A 13422-nucleotide genomic window follows, 5' to 3' on the forward strand; every position below is an offset into this window, starting at 1 on the left:
CGAGAAGGAGAAAAGAGGAGGACCCGACAGCGGCGGCACTTGTGATCGGATGGTACGCCCGGTAATCGCCCGAGAATCGAGCCGCCATTGATCTCCGTCACGGTCGGGCAGCCGTGTCATCCGTTAGGCACCATCCGACGGCGGTGGCTGCGCCAGGGCCCCGGCCGGAGACGCCGCAAGAGACTGGCGGAGGGGGGATAGGAAGGAGCGCGTGCGGAAGCGACGTATCATTACCGAAAAATAATGGTCCATAAACAATGGCGGCGCGCGAGAGGTATTGGTTACAAGGGTCATTATTCTGGGGGCGCCGCGCGGCGGCAAAAGTCGTCGCTCCGCACCGGTGCAGCTATCGGCGGCTTCGGCATCCGGCGGGCAGAAGCAGCAGCGGCGGTGACGCCGGCAGCGCACGGGGAGCCGCTGCCTAAGATGCGACTACGGGCAGAGGCGGCGGCGGCATTCCTGAATTATACAGCGCATCCGAGTGCCGGCTTTCGAAGCCATTATAGGGGTGATCACGCTAATGGGCTGCGCGCCGGGCCACTCCTGCGAGAGCTGGCGGTGAACCGCGCGCCCGCAAGTCAGACGCACTCGCACACCTCTGTGCGTAGGGGACGCGCGTCTTCAAGCGATGTCCTCGCCTCGACTTCCAAACAACCGTGGGCATTAAAGTCTCGCATGACATTCGGTCTACCGACAAAAATGTTTGGTACCGCGTGGCTTAATTGGTGGATAGTTCTTACGATCTTTCAAACTGGCGACATGAATGGAAGTAAGGTATTATTAAAAAACATTGCTTAATTGATGAATTACCGACCTGACTTCGCTTCGCACTAAGTTCGTAACCTCTCCGTTACTAATCGCTTAATGAAACAACATGACTGTGATCGCGTGTGCCTAACGAACTTGATTTTGGATGAAGCTCTCTTATCTGCATAAAATTTGATCGGTTATTGGAGAGAAGACTACAAGTCGTCCTACGGAACAACCTATTGTAATCGTCCACTTTCTACTTATCTGGATTTTGTTTAGTAGTTAAACAGTGCCATCACTTGCATAAAATACGTAAAGGAAACGGATACCACATAACACGAAGGCCCCACAACAAAACTGATTGAAATCTACATCTACATCTACGTGATTACTCTGCTATTCACAATAAAGTGCCTGCCAGAGGGTTCAACGAACTACCTTCATGCTGTCTCTCTACCGTTCCACTCTCGAACGGTACGCGGGAAAAACGAGCACTTAAATTTTTCTGTGCGAGCCCTGATTTCTCGTATTTCATCGTGATGATCATTTCTCCCTATGTAGGTGGGTGCCAACAGAATGTTTTCGCAATCGGAGGAGAAAACTGGTGATTGAAATTTCATGAGAAGATCCCGTCGCAACGAAAAACGCCTTTGTTTTAATGATTACCATTCCAATTCACGTGTGATGTTCGTGACACTATCTCCCCTACTTCGCGATAATACAAAACGAGCTGCCCTTCTTTGTACTTTTTCGATCTCATCCGTCAGTCCCACCTGATGCGGATCCCACACCGCACAGCAATACTCCAGAATAGGATTAATATAGAAATTAACAACTACAGTCGCCGGTACACGCTAAGACGAGTTTAGTAACTGATCAACAACGCGGACAGCAACCAATACGTAACCGTTTGGCAGTATGTGTGGTAACAGAAGGTTGACTCAGGTTTCTGACAACACAATACGTTACGAAATAATGGTGGATGAGCAAAGCAATTGTCTTATATAGTTAATATACAGATATGTTGCGAAGTAAATGATAGACTGGATGCAGCTGTTTCGCTACTACGATAATTTATATTAGCGTTTGCTCACGTGCACTACGTTTTCTTCATAGAGCAAGCTACGTACTTTGAGTAGAATATAATTATTATCAAAATTTACTGTATCAAATAAGCAACTACTGGCTCTCAAAAGACTGACAACGCCAAAATGCGAACCATGCCAGTACAGAATAGCGTAATTACAATAGACACAAATGGGAAATACGTAAACTTAATTAATTCTTTTCATTAATTTAAAATTACCTGAATTACTTTAAATTTAGTTTCTTTACTTTTCCTTGCCTCCAGGCAATTATCGAGAATAACATTGACTCTAAATATTTCCAGAACGAGATTTTCACTCTGCAGCGGAGTGTGCGCTGATATGAAACTTCCTGGCTGATTAAAACTGCGTGCCCGACCGAAATTCGAACTCGGCAAGCTCTCCTGCGAAACTTGCAGAACCAGCACTTCTGGAAGAAAGGATACTGCGGAGACATGGCTTAGCCACAGCCTGGGGGATGTTTCCAGAATGAGATTTTCACTCTGCAGCGGAGTGTGCGCTGATATGAAACTTCCTGGCAGATTAAAACTGCCTGCCAGAGTTTCGCAGGAGAGCTTCTGTAAAGTTTGGAAGGTAGGAGACGAGATACTGGCAGAAGTAAAGCTGTGAGGACGAGCGTGAGTCGTGCTTCGGTAGCTCAGTTGGTAGAGCACTTGCCCGTGAAAGGCAAAGGTCACGAGTTCGAGTCTCGGTCGGGCACGCAGTTTTAATCTGCCAGGAAGTTTCGACTCTAAATATTACTGAACAACACAGATAACTGACTGAGGCCTCATTATTAATTACTTTCAATTGTCTTTTAGTAAACAAACAATACGTGCAATGATTTTAATACGTTTCTTTCAGTTATTTAAACAACGACATTCGGGCGATCAGTAACTGAAAAGGAATGTGAACCCAAGTAGGTGAGAGTGACTAAGGATAATGAAGAAGAGGTGCCTTCAGTTTGTACCTAGAACACTTATTACTGGAATAAAGTTCACTGAGAAATTCATTAGGTGATGCCTCATGAAGTCCTTAACGTCAACGAAAACAAAACAACCTTACAGTTCGTTGCAGATGTTAAGCTGTTCTCTCCGTTGTCGTCTACAACGCTCCCATTGCTCCACGTAATATTGCGGGCACAACTTGATTCGCAATGACCAATAATAGGGCACGATGGTGGTGTTACTGGAACCTCTTACAACTGCCCAAACTCATGGTCATGCTGCCTCGCTAATAACAATTGCGCCTAACGTAGGCCCGACAGTGCATGCCATTTTACATCTCAGAACCAAACAAGTCCCTTGCATGCTCTGCTCTGAACGTCACCCTCGCGTCAAGAAACAGCGCTCCTACTCAAGTCTTCACTCTCTGCAAACGACATTGCTTTTCCTAACTTTCCCTAACGGCATTAACCCAGAATAAATTATTTATACAGGTTACAGCACATACCATATTTCTAATTAAGACATAGTATCTAATGATTTACAGAATAAAACAAAAACATCCTATGTTCAATAAACATAATGGGCTAATTTTTAGGTAACACATCTGTATTATAGTGTCACTAGTTTCTACTGGAGGAAGACCTGTTTGACGTAGCGTTAATAAAATGTCTGGAGAAACTTTCACGTGAATCTCCTTTTTTCTTTTTCCTCTTTCGTCGTTGCCTTGCTCAGTTTGACTATAGGGTCGACAACGTTATATGGGCTGAGGCAAGTGAGTCACAGAAACTGCCCGCTTGCACTTCCTGACGCCGACCGTTCCTCGTCAGGACGGAATTCGTGTTATCATCTGGAGCAACGCCTACATTCAAGTGTGAAATCGCTTTATAGATGTTTGATCAGCATGTATCTGAGGCAAGATGTGGAAAACAGCCCGGTATTCACCGAACTGGATGTGGGAAACCGCCTAAATATCAGATACAGGCTGAGCAGCCCACTACCCGCGTTAATCTGTGACGTGGAGCTGAACCGAGTCCTTCGCGCCCCCTCGAATCTCCGAAGTCGTGGGTTAACGTACGCCGCTAACTGGCTGGGTCTGCCTCGTGAATCACTCTATTAGTGAAAGCCGTATGAAAATCCCTACAGTATATACTGAGATTAGACTTCACATACAAACAAAAAAATGGGGAGGGGACTTCAATTTGTAATTCGTAAAGGGGAAGTTTGGTATGAAGTATAATACACCGAGGAAAAGGCAAAGTATTTCGTCGATACTTTAGTCTAAGGACTGCTTTTATAATTGCATTAAGGACTGGGCTCTAAATTATCCCATAGTTTCCGCTGTTCTCTACTTTTTTATTGCACTTGTAAATATTTCGCTTTCTACACAGTTAAGTGGTCTGTAATATATACCCCCTGTGGTCTCAGGGTAATGTATTTCACTAGTCATCAAAACATCCTAGGTCGTGGGTACGAACACAACTTTGAATAAAAGGCGTTAGGAGTGGGAGCCGATGACTTCCGGCATAAAAAGACGCCCTTGTTTACGGCCTTATCAAAGAATGTGCAGAAACAGGCAGAGGTTCAGGGCACACTCTTGTTCCTTGAGTGGGAAACTACCTTTTTGAGGCTGAAGAATCAACACTGATCTACGGCTTTAGGATGCAGAAGGCAACGAGAACCACTGAACTAAGAACACATAATGGGTATCCACAGAACATGTAGCCAGTAGTTAAAATAATGGCATGATAATGCCTCTATTGGCAAGAGATTCCGGATTAGTCTTCCATTCGCATCTATGGGAGCGGACTGCCAAGGCAGAGGTAACCAGGAGGAATATCCAATGATACGACGATACTCTACGAATCGGAATATGAAATTTCAGAAATATAACAGCAATAGCAAAGCTAGAAAATGTGAAAAAGTCTCAATCTAGATGTAGTGGAGGCCAGTAAAATGAAATGAAAGGGAGGTAACGATTTATTGTCCAACGAATGTAGGATAGTATTAGCATCAGCAGAAAATGGTATAACGGGAGTAAAATTTGTTAAGAGCAGTAAAGTAGGGGAGAGTCAGCTAGCAGCGGAGACACTGAGCTGCTGTGAACAGTCCAGTTATAGGACGGCAAACCAATACTGATACCGATGGTTCAGGTATACAAACCGACGTCGCAAGCAGACGATGGAGAGACCGAAAAGTATGTGACGATATCGAAAGGGTAATACTGTACGTAAAAGCTGAGGAGGCATGCTTAGAAACGACTCGCAAACACAGGGAGATTCCAGCTGGATTTCATAATGTTCAGGCAGAGATTTGTAAATGGATATTGGATTGTGAGACTTACCCACGTGCGGATATAGATCTCAGACCGCAATGTAATAGCGATGAAGAGTAGGCTGAAGCTTAAGAGATTCGTCCGAAAGAACCTGTGTAGAAGAAAATGGTTCAAATGGCTCTAAGCATCATGGGACTTAGCATCTGAGGTCATTAGTCCACTAGACTTAGAACTACTTAAACCCAACTAACCTAAGGACATCACACACATCCAAGCCCGAGGCAGGATTCGAACCTGCGACCGTAGCAGCAGTGCGGTTCCGGACTGAAGTGCCTAGAACCTCTCGGCCACAGTGTAGAAGAAAGATGTATATCGTAGTACTGAGGAATGATGAGCCGTGTTAGAAGTTCGCTAAAGATATGGGCACTGCGGTAAGGAATATCACAGTAGGCTTATCATTTGTATAAGACTGGACTTCTCTAAAAGGGCAGTCACATATATAGGACAATCAGAAATAGGAGCAAGGAAGATAACTCCGAGGGACCCTCGTGTAACAGAATAAATACTTCAATTGTTTGACGATAGGAGGATGTTCATCGATGTTCAGGGAAAGACGCGAATACACTAAGTCACTTTGGAATGAAACAAATAGAAAGTGCAGGGCAGCCAAGGCGAAACGGATGCGGGAAAAACGTGAAGAGATCGAATAAGAAATGTTCGTTGGGAGGAATAGTTCGGCATTTAGAAATTCAAAACAGCCTACCGTGAAATTAAAATCCAGGGGGATAACATTAAGAATGCATTCGCAACTCCGCTGTTAAGCTCCGAAGAGTATGCGGACAGGTGAGAAAAGGATATTGAAGGACTATGTTTGGAGGAGGACTTGTCTGATGACGTGATAGAAGAAGAAACTGGTGTGGCTGTGGGAAACATAAGGAATCCTGTAATACATCAGATTTTAAAAGAGCTCTGGAAGACTTTAGGTAAAATAAGGCAAAAGGGACAGATAATACCATACCGAAATTTTTAAAATCGTTGGGGAAAGTGGCAACTAACGACTATTCACCAAGGCGTGTAGCACATATGAGACTGCCGACATACCATCAAACATACGGACAAATATCAGCCACGCAGTTCCGAAGATGGCAAGAATAAATTAATGTGAGAACTGGAACTGAGACGAGGTACTGGAAGAAGTAAAGCTGTGAGGACGGGGCCTGAGTCGTGCTTGGGTGGCTCAGTTGGTAGAGCACTTGCCCGCGAAAGGAAAAGGTCACGAGTTCGAGTCTCGGTGCGGCACACAGTTTTAATCTGCCAGGAAGTTTCATATCAGCGCACACTCCGCTGCAGAGTGAAAATCTCAATGTGAGAACTATCGCTCAATCAGCAGCCGATGCATCCAAGCTGTTGACGAGGATAACCTACAGAAGAATGGATGATCTGTTGTATGACGATCTGTTTGGCTTTTGGAAAGCTAAACTAGAGAAAATGAAGAATTAGAGAAATTGGTCGAAAGTGTAAATTGTACTAAATGTATGAAATTCTGAGAGAAACAGGAGCAGACGGAAAACGTATAAGATGCACAAGAACCAAGATGCAAAAAATCTAAGAAAAATGAGCTCGGATTGAAAAGGGTGTAAGGGACGCAATGCTTCACCTTCACTGTTTAATGTATAAATCGAAGAAGCAATGACGGAAATAAAAGAACGATTCTAGAGTGGGATTAAAATTCATGGTGAAAGGGTATCAGTGATAAGATTCCCTGATGATATAACTGTACAAGTGAAAAACTGTTACAGTCTAAGAATTAATCAGTTCCACCCAATGTCTTTCAGGATTTATTTATTTTCCAAAATACACACGTTTGATCTCTCTGAAAATTTTAACCTCTCCCTCATCTTTAACTTTCTTCCCTTTAACGCTAATTTCAGAGACTGTGATTAGGTGCAGCTTAATGGTTCATGGCTCATAGAAAATGGGGTTATACTCCATATCTCGCAGCCAGATAATCTTCATCTTTATAGTACCTCAGCGTGACACTCTTCTGCAGTGAAAACTTCTGTTCGCTTCCTTCTTGTGTAACGCATGATAGTTGGCCACCTTAGTAGCACGAATTAGATGCGAATATCTATAGCTTTATCGTACATTTCTCGACTTTTATTTCTGCATTTCAGTGAAAGGTAATTTGAGATGCCATAGTTTCCATACATTTTATTTGCCTTTAAATACGTATATGGGTGTCGTAAGTACTTTCGTAGTCTCCTTACTCCGCTGACATTTCACAAATTTCTCATCAATGAATGTTGCAGCCGACAGACTCCGTACCAAGCCGCACTATCGACATGAAGTCTGAGGTAGTGCAGTTAGTAAACAATAATGCCGCGCAACTCGATGAACGGTGCAAACAGAGGGTATATCAACGAGTCCCTTGGCTGTTTCTTTCCTCCTATACTATATTGAACACAAATAATCAAAATTAGGAACATTTTATTTAATTATATGTCATCGATATAGACATAATAGTGGTATCAAGCAGAAAAGGAAACGTAATGACTGTAAAAACTGCAGTAGCATCAGTTTTCTAAACACTGGCTACTAACTATACTCAAAGGTAGCCAATAACCGCGTGAAGAACATTACATAAGCTATTAGTTCTGAGCAACAAAATGCATTTCAAATGGTTCAAATGGCTCTGAGCACTATGGGACTCAACTGCTGTGGTCATCAGCCCCTAGAACTTAGAACTACTTAAACCTAACTAACCTAAGGACATCACACACATCCATGCCCGAGGCAGGATTCGAACCTGCGACCGTAGCAGTCGCGCGGTGACGGACTGCGCCCATAGAACCGCTAGACCACCGCGGCCGGCAAAATGCATTTAGGTCAGGTTGTTCTTGCGTGGGAAATGTGTTTATAACTGTCTCTCCGAATAACCGTTTTGTCGGAATACTGTCTTCAAATATGGAATTAAGTGTCTTTTTCACACTGGTACGGCCGTCGGTGAGTAACGTCTCGCCCCACGGTTGGCAAACGCACGCGCAGGATAGCCGCTCTGCGGCTTTCGGCAGAGGGAGTTTCAATATGACACCATCTGTCTGCAAATCATTGCGCATGCGCGATTTCCGCGCCTGCGCTTTCTTCGCTCGCGTTTTCGAGAAACGGGGCGTCGACGTGCGGATACCGTCAGTCGTACCTAGCCACCAGCAAGGTTGAGCCACCTGAAGATGTCGGACAGTTGCTCCTTGGAAATATTGTGGAATTTGCACAACGTGTTCCGGCGGCAAACCCATGGAGACTAATTACAACACATCTGCCGGGAAAGCTTGGGGAGTCACAGCAATTTGTTTGCTGCAATCCTGATTTGTTACACTGCAACAAACCTATGAATTGGCAATGGAAATGATGGCGCTTCTTTCCAGTTGCTTGTTACTTGGTGACATCCCACCTGCTGTCTGTCAGACGTCACATCGGTCAGCCTCTTCCGCGCAAAGAGATTCATTAGTTAAGAAGTCCTCATAAGGCTGTTAGGAAAGTACTTCTTGTCCGCCGCGTCTGGTGCCGAAATATTTCATTACTTACTCTGGACTAATTTTGATTGCTTACAGTGTCCTTGCAGTGTTTTCAGCATACAGTTTTAAGTGACAACGTTTTCTGCCTCCACCAAAAAGGATACTAAAATTAGATTCTGCAACACTTGTCCCTTACATTATTATGGATGAACAATGCCGCTGAGGACGAAACAAAACTTACATTGTTCAAATGGTTCTAATGGCTCTAAGCACTATAGGACTGAACATCTGAGGTCATCAGTCCCCTTGACTTAGAACTACTTAAACCCAACTAACCTAAGGACATCACACACTTCCATGCCCGAGGCAGGATAGAAATCTGCGAGCGTAGCAGCAGCGCAGTTCCGGACTGAAGCGCCTAGAACCCTCGGCCACAACGGCCAGCGTTTACATTGTTAAGAACAGCTGAACTTCAAACTTCGTGTAGGACAACGTATGTTGCTGCTACAATAATGATGTCTTGACAGTACCTTAAGTGGGTGCCAGAGAATGCGTTGGTGAATTTACTGACAAACTCTAGTTACTCAATCTTCCACTCGTCTGTTCAACTAATGATTACCAAACTTTCTTCCGCAGCACCTCGGAAGGAAGAAAAATTTGTAGCTCAACTTGTCATTGTTGCGGAGGATATTAGAGACAAAGAAAATATCCAGAATGGAGATGAACGAAGAAACAAACATGATGTGTCTTTGCAAGAAGAAGCTTACCAATTTTCTCATTAATTTATTGATCGGAAGGAGAGAAAACCTGTATCTTGACGATGATTTAACTGATAGTAAGAAAAACACTGTATCAGTTACCTGAGGTTAATACAAGTATTTCTAGAATCTGCTCCTTGGAAATTATCATTAGATCTCCGAAGAGGAGGAGATTAGTTTTTAACGTCCCGTCGACAACGAGATCATTAGAGACGGAGCACAAGCTCGGATAGGAAAGGATGGGGAGGGAATGCGGCCGTGCCCTTTCAAAGGAACCATCCCGGAATTTGCCTGAATTGATCTAGGGAAATCATGGAAAACCTAAATCGGGATGGTCGGACGCGGGATTGAACCGTCGTCCTCCCGAATGCGAGTCCAGTGTACTAACCACTGCGCCACCTCGCTCGGTCTCTCCGAAGATCCTGTGTCTTGGATAGTGTGCAAGACGAAAATCGCCCATGGTGTTGTACATGAATTACATGACAACTCGTTCAGTAATTTATGTTTGATCACATGGTAGCAGCGTAAACCAGAAATTCGAGCAAGGCGCTGAGAAATTATCTGGTGAAGAAACATACCGTATAGTGGCTAGTCATGGAGTTTTAACCACCTATACGATCTTCGCTAATGAACGACGTGGCCGCATATTATCAGTTAACTACACCTGAACCTGATTTAAAAATGGTTCAAATGGCTCTGAGCACTATGGGACTTAACATCTTAGGTCATCAGTCCCCTAGAACTTAGAACTACTTAAACCTAACTAACCTAAGGACATCACACACATCCATGCCCGAGGCAGGATTCGAACCTGCGACCTTAGCAGCCGCGTGATTTCGGACTGAAGCGCCTAGAACCGCACGGCCACCGCGGCCGGCCGAACCTGATTTACTGTAATATAGTCAGAGTGTGAAGTTAAAACGATAATTTTTTTAGTGTACCTTATCATCGTTTGCAGAACTGCAAGAAATGAAATAAATTTAACGCTACGTATAAAAATGTTTCTCATGGTCCTATAAACTTTGTGTGTTCGAGCAAAGAGGGAAGTCAGGGAAAAGGAAGCACAATTGTGAACAATTATCAATTTGTAAATTTGCTACATTTGATGAAATGCCTAGTGCATCAAACGGTTATTTGTTCCTTACACAAAATTAGTTCTTCTAAAATTGTAGCACCGAAATCTGTCAGATGAATTGTATTAAAATTTGAAAGTTAACGAGTCAAGTCATATCAACATAAATAAATCCTCAGAATGGACGAAATCAAACTACCCTGGAAAATGTTTGTAAGTCTAAAACAAAACAAGTTAGCCTAGTCAGTGAACAAAAGAACAGCACTTTTCAGTACGGACTGGGGATGGATACCGTTCAGATACCTGAAAGATCACTTCGTTGTTTGCGCTGCGTTGTCACGAATACAGTAACACTGTCGTAACCACATCTTACTGGGGGTGATCTGCTCTTTTGCGATAAATAACAACTTTTGCAGCTAAAATCGTGTGTTGAAATATTTTTATTTCCTCAATTACTGATTTCGATAGGTCTAGCTGTTCCTCAGTGGCCGGTTTCGACAACTCTGGCTGTCCAAAGATTGACTTGCCAAAACCGATCACTGAGGAAATAAAAATATTTCAGCACGTTATATTGGTTGCTAAAATTCTTATTTGCCACCTGTTGTAACTGTTAAAAACAGTGAAGTGTTCCTCTGACGAAAGAATAGCAGTGCAAAGTTACATGGAGTTCTTCCATGCCGCTGACTTTCACAGGTGCTTCGTCAGGCGACTTGCTACCCTTTAAACATTTCGAGCGTTTTTAACGAGTAAAACTTCGCTAATGAACGCCTTTGAGAACATTCTGGGCGTGTAAATATCCTGGACACTATATTAATGCATTCGAATTACGTTGAGAGGACTGTAGTACTGAATGATGTGTATTTAGGTTAATGAGTGTTTCTATCGAAAGAACCTTAACTGTGCGAAGTTTGTGCAACGCAGTGAATGCTCCATACACAACAATCGTCCTGTGAAATGCTGTTGATTGGTATCAGTGATCAACAAACCGTAATCTTAAAGTAATGAAATTAGTCACCAAACGTTTTTCAATACACAACTGAATGTCTGTCGCAGAAATTCTTTCAAAAATTTCAATGTTGAAACCGGTATATTAGTACATAGCGAGAGGAGTAATATGTTAATGTTCACTCATTATTCAAATTTATTTAGGTTTCACAATGATACAAGGTGTTGTTTCTGAGACAAGGAAGCTAGTTTATCTAATCACAATATGCCTCTTAAATTCGTGTACAGAAAGAATATTTCACTCTTCAAGGAACCGTGTACTGCACGAAAGTTTATACCAGTTGACAACTGTGTCTACTGTGGATATCAACGCCAAATGCGTTTAGTGATATTAATACTGATATCCTTTCATCCTGAATATTAATCTCACTTCTGAACTATTACTGTTTTCCGTCACGATTCTTCGAAGAAAGAATGCTTCCTTATTTTATACTCTTTCCAGTCCAGGCATTTCTGTATTTCCTATTTATTGTACTTCATATGTTAATAAGATAGATGGGCCAAACGAGACAAAGACACGTGGTCATGGAATGAGTGATTAAGTTCTTCACTCAATACCCACCAGAAAATTTATAAACGAAAGAATGCAAAGAATTAATAAAACAGTTAAAGAATCGTGAGAGACTATACGAATTTGTAACACGTTACACAGAAAAATTTTCAGCTATTGCGCTGGGAGGAACTCTTACACAGAAGTGTATCAAAAGGAAACCTACCAACATATGAATGAAATCTGCTAAATAATGCATATTTTCCTGTATTAATACTGAAGTAACTGTTATCCAAGTGGAAATCGCTTTTTATTTCAGAATTCTCTGAATTAATGTCGCTTTTTCTTTTGCATGAATCAATATTGTCAGCAACGATTCCCATGATAAATATGTTCGAGTCATGGTAAAGTTAGGATTCTGAGATTTCTGAAAACTGAACTACACAAAGTTGGCAAATTGAAACTTAGATAAAAAAAAATGTGTGTGAAATCTTATGGAACTTAACTGCTAAGGTCATCAGTCCCTACGCTTACATTCTCGCTTCCCACGCCCGGGTTCCCGGGTTCGATTCCCGGCGGGGTCAGGGATTTTCTCTGCCTCGTGATGGCTGGGTGTTGTGTGCTGTCCTTAGGTTAGTTAGGTTTAAGTAGTTCTAAGTTCTAGGGGACTTATGACCACAGCAGTTGAGTCCCATAGTGCTCAGAGCCATTTGAACCATTTGAACCTACGCTTACACGGTACTTAACCTAAATTTTCCTAAGGACAAACACACACACCCATGCCCGAGGGAGGACTCGAACCTCCGCCGGGACCAGTCACACAGCATACTCAGATATGTTTCGACTTCCTATCCTGGTCTCTCTCTCATATATAGTGTTTTAAGTGCAGATATTATGATAATTGGAACCTTATCATGTATCCACTTTATCCACTTTAGTATGTTAGACCTTTTTTATCTACATCTAACAGTGTGCCAGCTAACATGACACGTATTCTGCTGCCTGATGTTTGCTGCACGGTTGTAACTGCGCCACTAACACGCCTATGCCTGTCAGTACAAACTGATCGTTTTGCGTCCATACATGGTAACACTAGGCAACGACTGACTGCAAAACAGAGCGAGTGAGTGACACTGAGCGACGGAAAGATGAAAAGTTTTAGTACCTTTCTGCTCCGTTTTATATTCACTTAATTTGTAGATACTTTTACGTAGTTAAATTGTTTGCTGTGTGCCCAGAATAGACACGAACCTTGTATCGCGGATGCAGGTTCAGTTCGCAGCTTTTCTTAATTACAGGTACATATAACATAAAGAATACACAAGTGTTTAATAAAGGATGTTCAATAATAACTATAATGGAAAGACATAGACGCTGATTCTTACCTTCTATATACACTACTGGCCATTAAAATTGCTACACCACGAAGATGACGTGATACAGACGCGAAATTTAACCGCCAGGAAGAAGATGCTGTGATATGCAAATGATTAGCGTTTCAGAGCATGCACACAAGGTTGGCGTCAGTGGC

At 42.8% G+C, this 13422-nt stretch overlaps 1 protein-coding gene across 1 annotated transcript in view; it reads left to right on the forward strand.

Moving 5' to 3' along the window:
* The window catches only part of LOC126481985 (hemicentin-2), a 1625790-nt gene that overhangs the window by 1326469 nt on the left and 285899 nt on the right, over window positions 1–13422 (forward strand). The gene's annotated exons all lie outside the window — the stretch shown is intronic.

Source organism: Schistocerca serialis, chromosome 5 (genome assembly GCF_023864345.2).
Source record: "Schistocerca serialis cubense isolate TAMUIC-IGC-003099 chromosome 5, iqSchSeri2.2, whole genome shotgun sequence".
Taxonomy (NCBI): Eukaryota; Metazoa; Arthropoda; class Insecta; order Orthoptera; family Acrididae; genus Schistocerca; species Schistocerca serialis.